Source organism: Typopeltis vanoorti, chromosome 20 (genome assembly GCF_054136105.1).
Source record: "Typopeltis vanoorti isolate ZY-2024b chromosome 20, IOZ_Tvanoo_1.0, whole genome shotgun sequence".
NCBI classification, from domain to species: domain Eukaryota; kingdom Metazoa; phylum Arthropoda; class Arachnida; order Uropygi; family Thelyphonidae; genus Typopeltis; species Typopeltis vanoorti.
In genome coordinates this window covers 39,183,111-39,199,091 of record NC_143568.1, presented here as the reverse complement: position 1 = coordinate 39,199,091, position 15,981 = coordinate 39,183,111, and positions in this window count along the sequence as shown.

Below are 15,981 nucleotides of genomic sequence, written 5' to 3'. Positions count from 1 at the left end.
AACTGAATGTCCCCTTGCAATCCATTGACAATATCATTGATATAAAGGTGGAACAATACAGGTCCCAGTACTGATCCTTGTGGAACCCTACTTGTAACCTTCTGCTTTCTCGATATTGCCCCACCATACACAACTCTCTGATACCTATCAGTCAGCCAATCCTGAATCCATTTGACCATTAGAAAGCCTAAAGTGAAATGCTTGGTGCTAGGAACTACTTCATGATAATTAAATATAGAATGCAAGGTTCATATTTAAACTTAGCTATTTGCATCCATCAGAAAATGCAAATAAATATATAAAAAACAGATTTATAAATAAATTAATAAGAAATACTATAATATTACATGCATGTTATTTTCATATTTACGAATTTAGGGACACAAAACACACATGTTGAAATTATTATTTTATTTATTATTAATAAAATAACACTTGACATTTTGACCCCTGTATTGAGGTCATCATCAGAAAGATACATGTGTATAGGAAACCAAGCTACATGCTTTTGCACTCTATAAAGGTAAATTAAATCTACGCTGTTAATTGATCTTTTTCTTAGCCTGACCTCTAGTGATAAAAAAATAACATAAATAAATAAAAAATAAAATAAAAATAAATAAATAAATAAATAAAAAACTACAATAAACTCTGCTGAAGTCCTCCTGTACTAAGATTCTTCTGGATTTGTACAGTTCAGATTGTTATACTACGATTTTCTTCTGGACTTGTACAGTTCAAGTTGCTATTGAATGTTAAAGGGGGAAAAAAAGAAAAAAAATTTCACCAAGTCTTCTTGTATTGAGATTTTTCTTTGGCTTGTTCTGGTTGCTATAAAGGTTGCAAATGGGTCCACCACATTCTTGGAATGGTTAGACCATCATTTTTGTTCAGATTTGGATTATGTTTAAGCATTTCACATGCTTCTTTAAATTTCCTCTCAATTTCCGAAAACCAGGTTTTGGTGCAGTGTAGGGAGTTGGTACCTTTCCAATCATTTCTGTGGTATGTTTGGAGTGTGTGATCAGAAAGGCCAGTTTTTCCAAAATGGAGGTATTTAATGTATCATTTGTGTTCATCCTTCCTAATTGGGATGATTTGCCCTGTTTCCCCTATGTATGGTAGGTTACATGTGCATTGTATTTTGTAAACCCCTGGGTGGGCTAGGTGTGGAAGAGGATCTTTGGAAGAACTGAGTAGGTATCTTAATTTTGTCGGATGGTTTAAAGGCCGTTTTGATGTTGTATTTGTGTAGTGTTCTGTCTATTTTTTCAGAAATGCCTCTAACATAAGGTATGGCAGTAGCATTCTTAAAATCTTTTTTGTTTTTAGTGGTATCTCTGTGGAGGAGCTTGTGAATAGTTTTTTTACTGTATCCATTTTTTATAAATGTATGGTTGATGATCTCGTATTCCTGGTTTAGAGCTTGTTCATTTGAACAAGCTCTAAAACACAAAAACCCTAGTTTTTGTGTTGGGTGGTGATAAGAATTTTTGCATATATACTGGCCTGATGTGGAGGAACCTGACATGCAGAAATAGAGAGGTTATGATTCCATTGTATAAGGCCTTGATCAGGCCTCATATGGATTATTGTGCACAGATTTGGTTGCCAGGTTTTCATGGTGATGAGGATATGTTGGAAAGAGTCCAGAGAAGGTTCACAAAGGTAGTCAGTGTCTTTGGAATGAGGAATACGAGGACATATTGAGAGAATTTAAGTTGCAGAGCTTCGTGGATAGGAGGAAGAGGGATGGGGGGATATGATTGAGACATATAAGCTGGTTAGGGGTAGTTATCAGGTAGAAATGGAAGAGATTTTTCATAGAATCGGAGAAGGGAGTAGAACAAGAGGCCATTGCTGGAAACTGTATAAGAATGGTGTGAACAGAGAAGTGAGGAGAAGGTTCTTTGCATGGAGGGGAATGTATTGTGGATGTAGACACAATGAATCAGTTTAAGGCGTAGTTGGATGAGCATTGTATGCAATAGTGTGTACCTCCTACGATGTCTCTGACTCCATGGAGGTCAAATGTTAATAATAATAATAATAACTGTAGGTTCTTAGGACTGCCCAAACAGTATCTTGGGAGTGGTGATAAAAGTACTGAAAAGTTGATCAACAAGTGAATTCAGGAATGTATGGATAAAAATATGATACTCCATGATGAGCAGCATGGCATTGTGAAGGGGTCAGTCAAACCTTAGTAATGTACTAAATTTTTATAATAGAGTGACAGCTGAATTGGATAAAGGGAATGGCTACATGATAACTCTGTTGGATTTTGCAAAGGAATTTGGTAAATTACCACATAAAACTGTGTTATGAAAATTAGAACAAATGGGGATGGATATGACACTGGTTATATGAATATGAAGTTGGCTGATGAAGAGATACCAAGAAGTGGTATGTAGAGGAGCAAAATCCAGAAGAAAGCTAGTGACTAGTGACAAACCACAAGTTTCTCTGCTAGAACCACAGCTGTATAAATTGTATATAAATGATTTAGGAAATAGGATAACAGGTGTCAGGAAACAATATATTGACAGGTGACAGTTTAATGTGGAGAAATATAAGGCTGTGTGTTTTGAAATAAATAGATTACAAGTTGTGTACCACATGGATGGAACTGTCATCCAGGAAATAGATGAAGCTAGGAATTTGCAGATGGTGGATGACAGAAAGTTGAAGTTTAGAGAACATATTGTTAAGGCTGCAAAGGTAGCTCATAGGATTACTTGGCTATTGAAGAACATAATAACAAGTAAAGAAGTTGTTATTCCTCTTTATAAGGCCTTAATAAGTCCACATCCATCATGATTACTGTGCTCAGGTCTGGTCACCTGTGTTTCTTAGGGATAAGGAAGTAATGGAGAGGATCCAGAGGTGAGTGACCAAGATGGTAAGTGGTCTGCAGAATGCTCTCTATGAGAATAGATTGAGGGTTTGTGGTTTCCAGAAATTGATTAATAGGCAAAAAAGAGAGAATATGATAGAAACATATAAGTTACTTAATACTTTCATTGCCAAGCTGAAAATTGGAATTTCGTGTGGTGGGCAAATTTTTTATATTTTTTTTATTTAGTTAGCGACGTCCTCGCGATAACGCGTGATCGGCCATTTGGTGAGAACTCACATCACGTGATCGCGCGATATCGTTCATTGCCAAGCTGAAAATTCGAATTTCGTGTGGTGGCCAACTTTTTTTTTTAATTTTTCTATTTAGTTAACGATGTCCACGCGATAACGCGTGATCGGCAATGGACATGTTAAAGGGTTTTATAAGTAACTTATATGTTTCTATGTGATGCAAGGGAAATATTTCAGCACTTTCCTAGAGTGGGCAGAATGAGAGGTCATTCCTGGAAGTTGAGTAAAAGTGTGGTCAGTTGGGTGTGAGGACTAGATTTTTCAATTTGGTGAATGAATAAATGTTTCCCAGAGTCAGTTGTGAGTGCTTTATCTGTTAGTTATATAATAGAGATTGTGTCGATAGTTTTAGTCTCCTGTAATGAGTCTGGACTCCATGGAGCTGTGCATAACATAATAACAATAATAATAATAATAATAATATTATTGTGCTTCTTCTACTGTATTGGTGCTAGAGTGGTTGGTTGGCATGAGCTATTAAAAAAAAAGATAAGCATCAGTAGCAAAGGAGGATTTTATTGTGTTTATTTCATTATCAATACTGGTTCTTAAGTTTGATAGTGTTTTTGTATGAGTAGCATGGTCTTTTATTAGGATATTATTGTCATGTACTGTATCCATTTGTGTCAATCATATTCAACATGGCAGTTGCCAGTTGTAATATGTTGTTACCCAGCCCACCACCGTTTAAAGACTACATTACTAATAGCATAACAGATTATTAAAAAGCTTGCAACCCATGCAGCATGTGAATAACAGGAATATGCTGGCCTGGTTGGCTGAGTGGTTAGTGTATCCGCTCTCCAGCCAAATGGTTGCAGGTTCGAATCCTGCTGTGGGCATGGATGTTTGTGATTGTCTGTGAAAATCTAGTGGTGGTGGTGAGTGATAGATGGTATTGGTGTAGATGATGATGGTAGTTGTGGTTGAAGGAGAGAGAGAGAGTTGTAGAGTAGGCAGGGTCGTCGCCAGATTAGATCGCACCGTAAGGCAAACAAAATATCGCCCCTGATGGATTATAAGACAAAAATATAAGAAAATCTCCGATTACTATTTTGTTTTTATTACAACAGAAACATTAATGCAAAACAATTACATAATGATATTAATTAAATGTTTGCTTTACGGGGATATCGCACAACAAAACTATTTATAATAGTTTTGTTGTTAAAATTATAAGCTATGTCCACCTCTATCGATATAGTTGCTAGACCAACCAATCTTTCTTGGGTCATTGCTGTTCGCAAATAAGTTTTAATCAGTTAAGCTTGGAAAAACTTCTTTCCGCACTTGCTACACTGTAGCGATGGCTCCCACCACAATATGGCTGAACGAGCACCCTTATTAAGCCACACTGTGAGGCAGGCTGCCTCTATGCTGCATCCTGTTGATGGTACTGAGAGTAGGTACCCTTCCTCGATGAGTCCCTGGAGGTGTCATATAATAATAATAATATTAATAATACGAACCCCCTAATAATAATAATAATAATAATAATAATAATAATAATAATAATAATATGTAATGTAGGTGGCGAGAAGTGCTAGGAGACCATAAGAATTTTGATCTCAGGATTCAACAGAAGCAAAGATAGTGCTTTGGAAATTGGTGAATGTTTGTTTCCTGATTTGTTGGAGGGTGAAGAGGATGCGAAAGATGTGTAAATATGGATTTGAATTTGGACATATATGGTGATGTTTATCTGATGATGTTTATATGGTGATGTTTATATGATGATGATGAAGCTGGCTAGTGCAAAAAGAACTAAAGTGGGTGTGAGAGAAGGACACAAGAGGAGAAGGCGAGAGAATGGGAAAGACAAAGGGAGAGAGGAAATGGGAGAAAGTCAAGTGTCTGGAAACAAGGAATAGAGAGAGAGAGAGAGAGAGAGAGAGAGAGAGAGAGAGAGACTGGAAGCAGAAAGAGTCAAGAATGCTAATGCTAGTGAGAGAAGAATGAATTATTATTATTATTATTATTATTATTATTATTACGGGTATCTCCATGGAGTCAGTAGACTCATCGCGGGAGACCCAAACTAGCAAAACAATATCTGTCATATCTCTTCTTGAATTCATTTACAGATGAAGAGCTCACAACAAAGTCAGGCAATGAATTCCACTCATTCACCACCCTCCAGGCAAAAAACCTTGTTCTGACACCTTTGTTAACCACACTCTTCTTTAATTTCCAGAGATGACCTCTTGTTCTTCCATCACTATCACACAGCTGAAACATTTCCCCTGCATCAATCCTATAAAAACCTTTTAGTAATTTGAATGTTTCTATCATATCCCCTCTTCTTCGCCTATCAGCCAATCTCTGCAATCCACAAGCTCTCAATCTATCAATGTAGGGAGCATTTTTTATATCACTCACCAACTTGGTCACTCTTCTCTGAACCCTCTCCACAGCCTCCTCATCTCCAAGGAATCCAGGTGACCAGACCTGAGCACAGTAATCCAAATGTGGAAGTATCAATGCTTTATAAAGGGGAATAATAACCTCTTTATCTCTGGATGTCAGTGTGTTCCTCAACAACCAAGTAATCCTATGTGCAATCTTGGACAACTTAGCAATGTGTCCTCTGAACTTCATCTCCTTATCTACCAATACCCCTAAGTCCCTAGCCTCATCAATCTCTTGGAGTACCTTTCCATCTATGTAGTACACAGCTGGTAATCTTTTAATCCCAAAATGCAAGACTTCACACTTTTCCACATTGAACTGACATCCATTTTCTTTTGCCCATTTTACCAGCTTATTTAAATCCTCCTGCAAACTTTCAACATCAGCTTGATTTTTTATTGCACTACACAACTTTGCATCATCAGCAAACAACTGAATATCTCCCTTTAAGCCGTTTCCTATATCATTTATATACAAATTAAACAACATTGGCCCAAGCACAGAGCCCTGAGGCACACCACTGGTCACCTGCCTCATTCTGGACTCGGCTCCTCCATGGAATGACTCGTTTGGGAGCATGTGTGGAGATTCAATGATTCGGGGTGTGCAGAGTAGCATGCCAGAAGGGTGCTTGCCAAGTAAAATGATAGTGTGTGGCAATGATAATAAAAGAGATGATAGTAATGGTTGGTATGAATGACCTGAGAAATAGCGTGAATCACACAGCAAGAGATTTGAGAGTGATATTAGAGATAGTGCAGCAAAAATGTGTCATTGGGAAGAGAGTGAGTGTGTTACCCCAGTATGATAATGCAGAGTGGAGGAGAAGAGTAGTGATAATGAATGAAAATGTGTAAAGGGAATATGTGGATGCGTGGATTGCATTTGAAGATAGAGGAGAACTTTATACAAGAAATGGATTACATCTGAATGCAGAAGGATGCAGGCATTTAGAGAGAGACTGTCGTTTTCTGGGCAAGTGGTGTGTCAGGTCAGGGAAACTAGAACTGAAAAAATGGAATGCAGCATGGATGGGCTAATGTGGAAATAGTGGCACTGATTTTTCTGCATACAAATGCTGGAAGCATTAGAAATAAAGAAGGGAACAAGTTTGTGACACTGATTGATTCAGTCTCTCCAAAGATTGTTGGTATCAGTGAAACTTGGTCAACTGAGTAGGATGTTCTAACAGGGATAGAAATCAAAGGGTATAGCATATTTTAGCAGGAAAGGGAAGGCAGATGTGGTGAAGTGTTACTCACAGAGTATTTATGATGTTAGATAGACGTTTATAAAATGATATTTAGTGGGATGTTGCTATACCAAGGAATCTATCCATCCATCTTCAAGGCCCACCTTTCCTAATTGGATTGTGGGGGCAGCAGCTGCAAGAGGAACTTCCAATGGTCACGATTCTCCACCACCACCAAGCTCAGGTGTTCTGGTGGGACTCCCAAACGTGTCCACACAAGGTTTTGGATATAATCTATCCTGCAAATATAGATTATTATTATTTCACACCTCCAGGGAGTCCAAAGACTCATCGAGGAAATTCTGCTCATCATTTCCATAGATTATGGTGGTGATGAGAAGAAATTTTTAGGCAAATAAGATTGGCCAGTGCAAAGGTGATCTGTGTGGGGGGACTTCAACTATAGCAATATAAACTAGACAGAGGAGACAGCTTGCAGTATTAAGGGAACTGAATTTTTGGATTACTTGAGGGACAACTGTCTTAGACAGCATGTGATGGAGGAAACACGATCAGAAGTTTTGGATTTGGTCATAGCATCAGAGGATCTGACTGTAACTGAGATGTCATACTTACTTCCAGTTGGTGAGAGTGAACACATAGTCCTTACTTGGAGGATGAATAGACATGTAGAAATATCAAGGCAAAAGGAATTTATGTGGAACTATAAGACATGCAACTATCATAGACTTAGAAACCAGCAGAAAGCAGTACAAAGAATTTGAAGGAAGATAGGCCAATAGTGATTGCATACCTTGGATGAGAATAGGGTCAGGGAAGATAAGGAAGGAAACTCCATACAAATAAATAAATAAAAAGAAGAAGATAAAACAATTTGGAGTCAAATGGATGACAAGAGAAATAAAAGAAGAATTGCAAATGAAAAAGAGATTATGGAAAACATACAAAGAGCCAGGCAGAGAACAGTTACATGTGGAATATATGGAAAGTGACCAGTATTGTAAAGAGATTAATATTAGAACAGAGGAGAAGAATATAATATAATAAAATATAATGGAATACAATCCAAGGAGAATCCCAAGAAATTTTTTCATTATGTGGCAAGTAGAAGGAAAAATGATTGTGAACTGATTAATTGTTGGATGGAGATGGGACTCTGGTGACCAATGTGGGTGACACGTTTCAGCTGTTTAATGATCACTTTATTAGAGAGAACAGCAGGCTTTATTCCTATTATTCCTAGACAGATAAGGAGTAGTGAAGTGTTAGAAGTGAATGAAGATGCATTCCGAATATTGAGTATGCTGAAAGTCTGTGTGTGTGTGTGGGGGGGGGGGGGGAGCTTACATGGAATTTCACAATGTTTTAAGGAAATGTGCTGTGGAACTGACCATGCCATGAACCTGGCTGCTTAATGAAAGTCTTGAAATGGAACAGGTTCCTGGAGAGTGGAAGGAAGATAAGATACATAGTACCATTGCATAAAGGGTGGTAGAATGAAGGTATCGAACTATAGGCCTGTTTGTATTTTATTATTATTATTATTATTATTACCTAACTCCTCCAGGGAGTCCAAAGACTCATCGAGAGAGGGCACCTACTCTACAACTCTATCTCCACCACACAATCCACAAACGAACCGCAACTACACCAACGCCATCTACCCTCCCCACCACCACCACCACCACCACTAGTATTTTCACAGGCAATCACAAACATGCATGCCCACAGCAGGATTCAAACCCACAGCCTTTTGGGTGGAGAGTGGATATGCTAACCACTCAGCCATCCAGGCCGGCATTTCTTCTGTAGTGGTTAAGATTTTGGAGAAATCAGTAAGAACTCATATACAAAATTGGGCAGATGAGGATAATATTATTTATACTAGCATGGATCTGCTAAGATCTGCTCTTGCAAGAGTAGTAGTGTGAATTAGGGATACACTGTCATTTTTTTTTCTCCCAAAGGCTTTTGACAAGATGCCACATGACAAGTTGGTTTTCAAGTTCCAACATATAGATTGGAATCAGGTTAGTGCATTGGTGAATCTAAATGACACTATTAACATCTAAATACAAGCAAATTGGCTTTGAAAGTTGATTGTAAATAATCAAACGAATGCGGTAAAATCTTGTTCTGATTTATCAGTTTCTACAGATATATCTCCTCAACCATGTCAAAAAAATGTAGTTTCCTTTTTAATCATGCTTGGGAAGACATATTTTCCTGAAATAATTATATTGTACTAAATCGATCACACATTTAACCAATATAAGAATAAGCAAAACTATTTTTTTCCCTGTCTCTGCACACCGAAAAATATTACCTCTTATATATAAAATCTAATTTTTTTTATACATAAAAAGAATGTGTAGCTTAGTGGTAGTGGTGCTTGCGTCCTCTGCGCTTGGTCGCTCGAAGTTAGACTTCGAGTTCGAGTCTAGTCGCCAACTGGAAGAACTAATTTTTCTAAGCATTTCTTCGACCGGTTCCCGAGTTAGTCGATCTCTGGCGCGGTTCTTTCTCACGGAAACTCGGGTTTTTCATCCCGTAAACTCAAGAAAATCGACCTTAGTACCCACATTATTTTAGACAGTAACATCGGTGGCTGCTATAATTAGTGATAGACATGGGCCAGCTACTGGTAGAGATTGAACTGCTCACTCAGTCTCCAAAAGCTAGATAGGGTATAAAGGCCTCTCCTACTCCCTATAAGGGAATAAAAGGCATTAGCTGATTTATTTTATTTATTTATTTTTTAAAGAAATTGACCATGCAACTCACACTACTGCAGATGTAATATATACATGTCACGATTTAGGACCACGAAATGGCGGCGTTACTTGTAGCACTTTGTCACCAGAAAGGCTTTATTTCTTGGTAGCCTCGAGCTCAATTGGCAGTGTTGATTTAAACACCTATATGTTGATCTTCAAAAAGTTAGTTCAAAGAACTCCGTTTAGCGTTAGTATATTTATTATTTTCAATTTTTTTTAATATATAATTTTGCATCAACATGTGTTTTACCAAAAACGACAACCTCAAGTACAATTTCATTTATTTCATTTTTTTTTTTAATATAGGATTCAGTTCGCATAATTCAAATGTTTTATTTTGCAATTATATAAGGAGAGTGTGACAAAGGAGTGAGAAGCAGGTTATATATATATATATATATATATATTATCTGAAAAAGTGTGGATTCTACTGTCGATTTTCTTTAGTTTACGCTACGGAAAACCCAAGTTTCCGATTGAAAAAACTTGCTTGCCTGTGCCAGAGATTGATTAACTTGGGAACTAGTCGGCGAAAGACTTTAAAAAAGTTCTTCTAGTCGACGAATAGAATAGAATCCAGGTCATTCTTCCAATGGCCTAGTACAGTGGAGTGGAAACACCACTTCTAGTGAGCTACACAGGCTCCGCATGTTGTCTATGTCTATATGAGTAAGCTGGCTTCTAAAAATGAATCCAACTAATTAAACTGATCAGGGAAAAAATTTGTTTGAAGTGTTAATAAAGTTAATGACAACTTGGAGAGGACGCGCTTATTCGACAATTGTTCTGATTTAACAGTTTCTATAATGACAGCATATCTTGTATATGTAATCAACTGTGCTTTAGCAACCCAGTGAGAGTATTCGCGTTCTTTACAAACTTTAAAAAAAGTTGATAATGCATCCACCTTGTCTGCACAATTTAAATTATTCTCATACCATTGAGTCTCCCTCTATGCTGTTTGTTTGTAAAGTTCTGGGTTCGAATCCCGTCTAGGATGAGAAGAACCTTTAACTCACCTTTAACTGAAGGTGAGTTAGCCGGACTTATACAGCGATGGAGGGATTTTTATCCTGAAAAAAAGTATAGCAGACTACAGGAACAGAGATTAAACAATGTGTTCTGTAGGATTTGGTTTCAAATGCCTTCATGGTGCAGTGTTGGTCTCCACACAATCGTAAAACAGAGAGACATTCCGTGATAAATGCGTCTAGCACATTTAAACCTCCATAGAGTTAACACAACTCATTACAGAAAGTCCATTCTATCTTCTCCGAGATGTTTAGCTCAGAGAATGGTGAATGGAATGCACTGCGAGAGTAGCTGGTTAATAAATTACAGTAATACTTATTAAACTGAATCTTAAACTTAGTGAATCTTTACGCATTGACCAGCTACTCTGGTAGTGCATTCCATTCAGCATTCTCCTAGCTAAACATCTACTTCTTTCATTTTTTGTAATATCTCCTGTTATGCGCTATTCACCTAATGTTTCACTCTGCAAAATGAAATATTCTGTGGAAAGCAGAATATTTCTTATTCTCCTTTTCGCAGCTGTGATACAATTTCAGTAGCTTGTCCTCTGACCATATTTAATGTTTCCTTATCCTCTATATATCTTAATGACCAGATTCCAACTCGCTAGTGACTATCTCGTTATGGAAACAGTTTCAGTGATTTCAACAACTTTTTAAAATATATCCCCAAAGATTTGGCTCTCTTTTCTGTCATCCTTAAATTCATTCTCTTTTGAAGCAGATCTGCCAAATTTTTTACTGGATTTCATTTCCTTTTACCAAATCAAAACTTTACACTTGCATGTCATTAATTAGCATCTCCCCACATTTATCGAAATCAGATGCAGAAAAAAACAATTTCTTGTTAACAGCTCATACTAAATGATAATATTAATCAGAGGATTCAGCTTTTAAATTAAACAATTCCATTAACAATATATATTATAACTTCCAACTGATTAGCAAATTAACCTAAAGTAAATGTGGGGCCTGCAGTCTTTAGAAACTAACCTCAGCTTTCAAGTCATTGAAGTATTATATCTGACCAAGCCCATGATACACTATCTCTCAACTGAAACTGAAGTTATAATGATTGTTGTAGCAAGCCCTGCGGTATCGTCAATCTATGACTGTTGTAAAGAAACTCAACGCAGAAATTGCTTGAATGTTGCTACTTGGAATGTAAGAGGATTGAATAAATGTGGGAAATTGGCTAATATGATGAGAGAGAGAGAGAGAGAGAGAGAGAGATGGAGAGATCGAATATTATTATACTAGGAATAAGTGAAAGGATCATCAGATTTCGAGTCAAAACTTCCAAATGGCAAGATATATAAAGTATATACGTCAGGTGGTGAAATATCAAGGAAAGGTGTAGCGTTCATTGTAGAGAAGAAAACTAATTAAAATACAGTATTATCCGTGTCATCGAAAAATCAGATAGAGTAATGGCAATTCTAGTGAAATCTAAACCTAGAGATATGCTGATCATTCAAATATATGCTCCTACAGAACAGAATGAGAAAGCGGAAATATATAACATGCATGATGAGATAGAATAGTGTATAAAGTAAGTTGGAGGCAAGAAAGATCGAGTTATTTGTGCTATGGGTGACTGGAACGTAAACGTTGGATCAAAGAGAACATATCCACACGTGGGTTCATTTGGACATGGAATTCGGAATGAGAGAGAACAAAAACTGATTGATTTTTGTAACAAGCACAGTCTCATCATAACTAACATTTATTTTGAGCAAAATTCAACAGCAAGATGCACATGGGAAAGTCCGGATGGAAGATACAGAAATCAATTAGACTATATTGTCGTCAGTAAGCGTTACTTGAATGGAATACGGAACTCAAAGGTGATGCCAAGTGCTGACTGTGATCTAATCATAGACTGGTCTTAATGAAGATGAATATTCGCCTGAAAACAATAAAAATTAAAAGAAGTCAACCCCTAAAATATGATCTGAAAAGGGTACAAAATCCAATAGTGGAATCAAAAGTTAATGAAAATGTTTCAGAATTGCTGTTTGCACAGTTGCAAAACGAAAATGAACCCTCTCAGTGGAAGAGACTACAAGCTGCTATCATAACAGCTGCTAAAAACGACATCAATAAACAAGAAGAAAGAAATAAAAAACCATGGATAGCACAAGACCATAATCAACCTTACGTAAAACCAGTCTGAGTGATGACCCTTCTCATAATTCATATTATTATACATCTCCATAAGGATATATACTGTACATTATGGGATACTAAGGCAAGTGATGTGAAGTCATTAGCTTCTTTGTATGAGTTTCCCAGTCCTGAAAATAGTTCAGGTGCAAACTTAATTTGCTTACCCTTGGATAAAGGATTAAACCAAGAATATAATTTCTTGGCATCTTTAATACTTTGACTGCTGTGTGCAACAAGTGTGCCTCACATATACACTTCCTGCTAGAACTATGTGATACGTATCTGTTTCACAGGATAACTTGTGAAGATGGAAAAAAAAATTAGTATTGCGGCAGTTAACGTGTTCATTTATATGTCGAGCAGTACATAACTAGTAGCAAAGTAAGGAAACAGTAAGTCCTAAGTTTATTCTGGGCGCACATTGAGCTTACCTCAGTCATGGGACTGGCAATCTGTACTTGTTTAGACTGTCTTTGTTTATGCTGCAGAATTTCTGATAAAGATATGTTGAATTGTATTTATTTTTCTGGCATGAAGTAGTAGTTCCTTGATTTTATGCAGAATGGTAAGGCTTTGTTCAACAAAACTGGATTTTCCTTGTAAAAGCAGATATTGTTTTGATGTTCTAAACATGTATACTAGTACTGCTAACTAGCAGTACTAGTATACATGTTTAGAACATCATTTCTATGTGTGTGTGTGTGTGTATACATGCATGTGCATATTAAAGGATTGTAAGTTTTTGTATAAGCAAAAAATCCATCACTTTCCATTTCTCATGTGTTATTGACAGCACACTGCCTTTACTCTTTAAAAACAGCTTTTTTTTTAGTGCGCTTAATTAATTGTTTTTCATAGTGGCAGTTATTCCTTACCTTTATTTTACAATTGCAAATGATTCTACATTTTCTGTACTTTCATGTGTTCTTTTCTTTGCATACCATCAATTTCAGACTTGAGACTGTCATGTCAGAATTTATAGAAGTAACTGATTATTTTATATTCATTCTTTCCTCAATAATTATACATTCATTTTAGTACTGTCAGTTCTCTGTCAAGATTGCAGTAAGGATAGCATGAAAGCTTAATAATGTAAACTCGCAAGAGAATATGGCGAACTTGGCTCAAGAGAACTTGGCCAGCCTGGCTTACCGAGTGTTAGCGTATCCGCTCCCCAGCCAAAGGCTGCGGGGTTCAAATCCCGCTGTGGGCATCGGTGTTTGTGATTGTCCTTGGAAATACTAGTGGTGGTGGTCGCCGATAGATGGCGTTGGTATAGTTGCGTGGTTGGTATAGTTAGTGGATTGTGAGTGGTGGAGACAGAGTTGTAGAGCAAATGCCCTCCCTCAATGAGTCTTTGGATTCCCTGGAGGTGACAAATAATAATAATAATAAATGCACAACATTTCGAGGATTACATAACCGTGAGCCTAGTATCCCATGCATCTAAAATTAGTTTAACCATTGTTAACAAAGAAATTGAAAGAGCCCTAATCGGTGGATTGAGTGAACAATAGAAAGGCTTCAGAAGAGGAATGGGAACCAATAATGCTATCCTGGAACAAAAATACTAATAGAAAGATCACTTGAAAGAAATAGGGACATTTACATATTCTTTATAGACTTTCAGAAGCCCTTTGACAGGGTAAAACATAATAAAATGTTCAATATATTAGATAAATTAGACATAGATCATGTACTTGAGATTATAAAAATGATTTACACTAAACAGAAAATGCAGCTGTTTAACTTTGAGGCTTCTGTAGTGAAAATAAAAAGAGGAGTTAGACAAGATTGTATCTTTTCATCAAATCTATTTAATATCAATAGTGAGACAGTGATGAAAAAGATTGAAAAACAAATAATAGTATCAATGTTATAAATTACAATAATCTTAGATATGCTGATGATATCATTCTAATAGCAGAAAACAGAAACAATTAATCAAATTACTGCAGTTACTAATTGAAGAAAGTAAAGAGTTTGGATTAGATATAAATGTACAAATGACCAAATTTATGAAAATCTCAAAAGAAAACAGATCCGAGCCAGAAATATTGATAAACAATATGAAAACTGAACATGGAACAGAATATAAATATTTAGGCACTTACTAGTACTTTACTGCAGATGGAAAGCAAGATAAAGAAATAAAAAGAAGAACAGCCATAGCTAAAGATGCCTTCTGGAAAAATAAAATCTGCTCAGAAGTTCTGAGCAGATTTATCTAGACAAAGATAAGAACATTAGTGTGACCAGTTTTCACATATGGAAGTGAGACTGGATATTCAAGATTCAGTAAGACAACAGATAAGGGCCATTGAAATGTCGTGATATAATAGACCTCTGAAAATCTCGTGGACAAAACATGTGACAAATGCAGAAATCTAACAGAGAATGAGAACACATAGATCTTTATTACAGGAAATGATCCAGAGAAAGATGAGATTGGCTGGACATATACCGAGAGGTTCAACAGGACAGAGGTTACTAACAGTTTTAGAAGGAAAAATTATGGCAAAAGGATCAAGAGGCAAAAAACGATGGACATGGCTTGAAGATATAAGATCATGGACAGGATCATGACTATGCAAAAACAAAAAAAAAAGCCACAACAGAGAGAAGTGGAAAGACTTGGTGTTGCACCCTTTCACTGAGGAAGCTACATGAAGAAGAAGAAGAATGATTGTTGAATAATTTAATGGTTAATTCAATATGAGTATCAAACCTAGTATTTCATTTTAGTAATTCTTCTTTTAGTATTGAGCCTCTGTAGCTCAGTCGGTTTCGACAATGGGAAAAGACTTTAGTTTAAATTCCACCTAAGATGCGAACCACGGCAAAGGTTGCTTGATTGGTAGAGCCTCTACTACTAATGGCTCAGTTAAGTAAGTTTGAGTGCGGTTAGTAGTTGGAAGGGACCAATCGTTCAATGCTGTTGGCACACTCTCCCTCGATGAGTCTTTGGACTCCGTGGAGGTATCAAATAATAATAATAATAATAATTACCAGCATTTTTTATCTGAAGAGTTAGTCGGTCTCATACGGTAGGATTTTCCCTCTGAAACCCGAGTTTCTCATCCCACAAAACAGGAAAAGTGGTCAGAGAAGCACAAGCAATATACAAACATAGGAGACTACAGGAATAAGGATTAACTACCTATTCCGTCTTATTCGGCTTCGGAAATCTTCATGTTATGTTGTAGGTGGACGTGTAAGCGTTAAACTG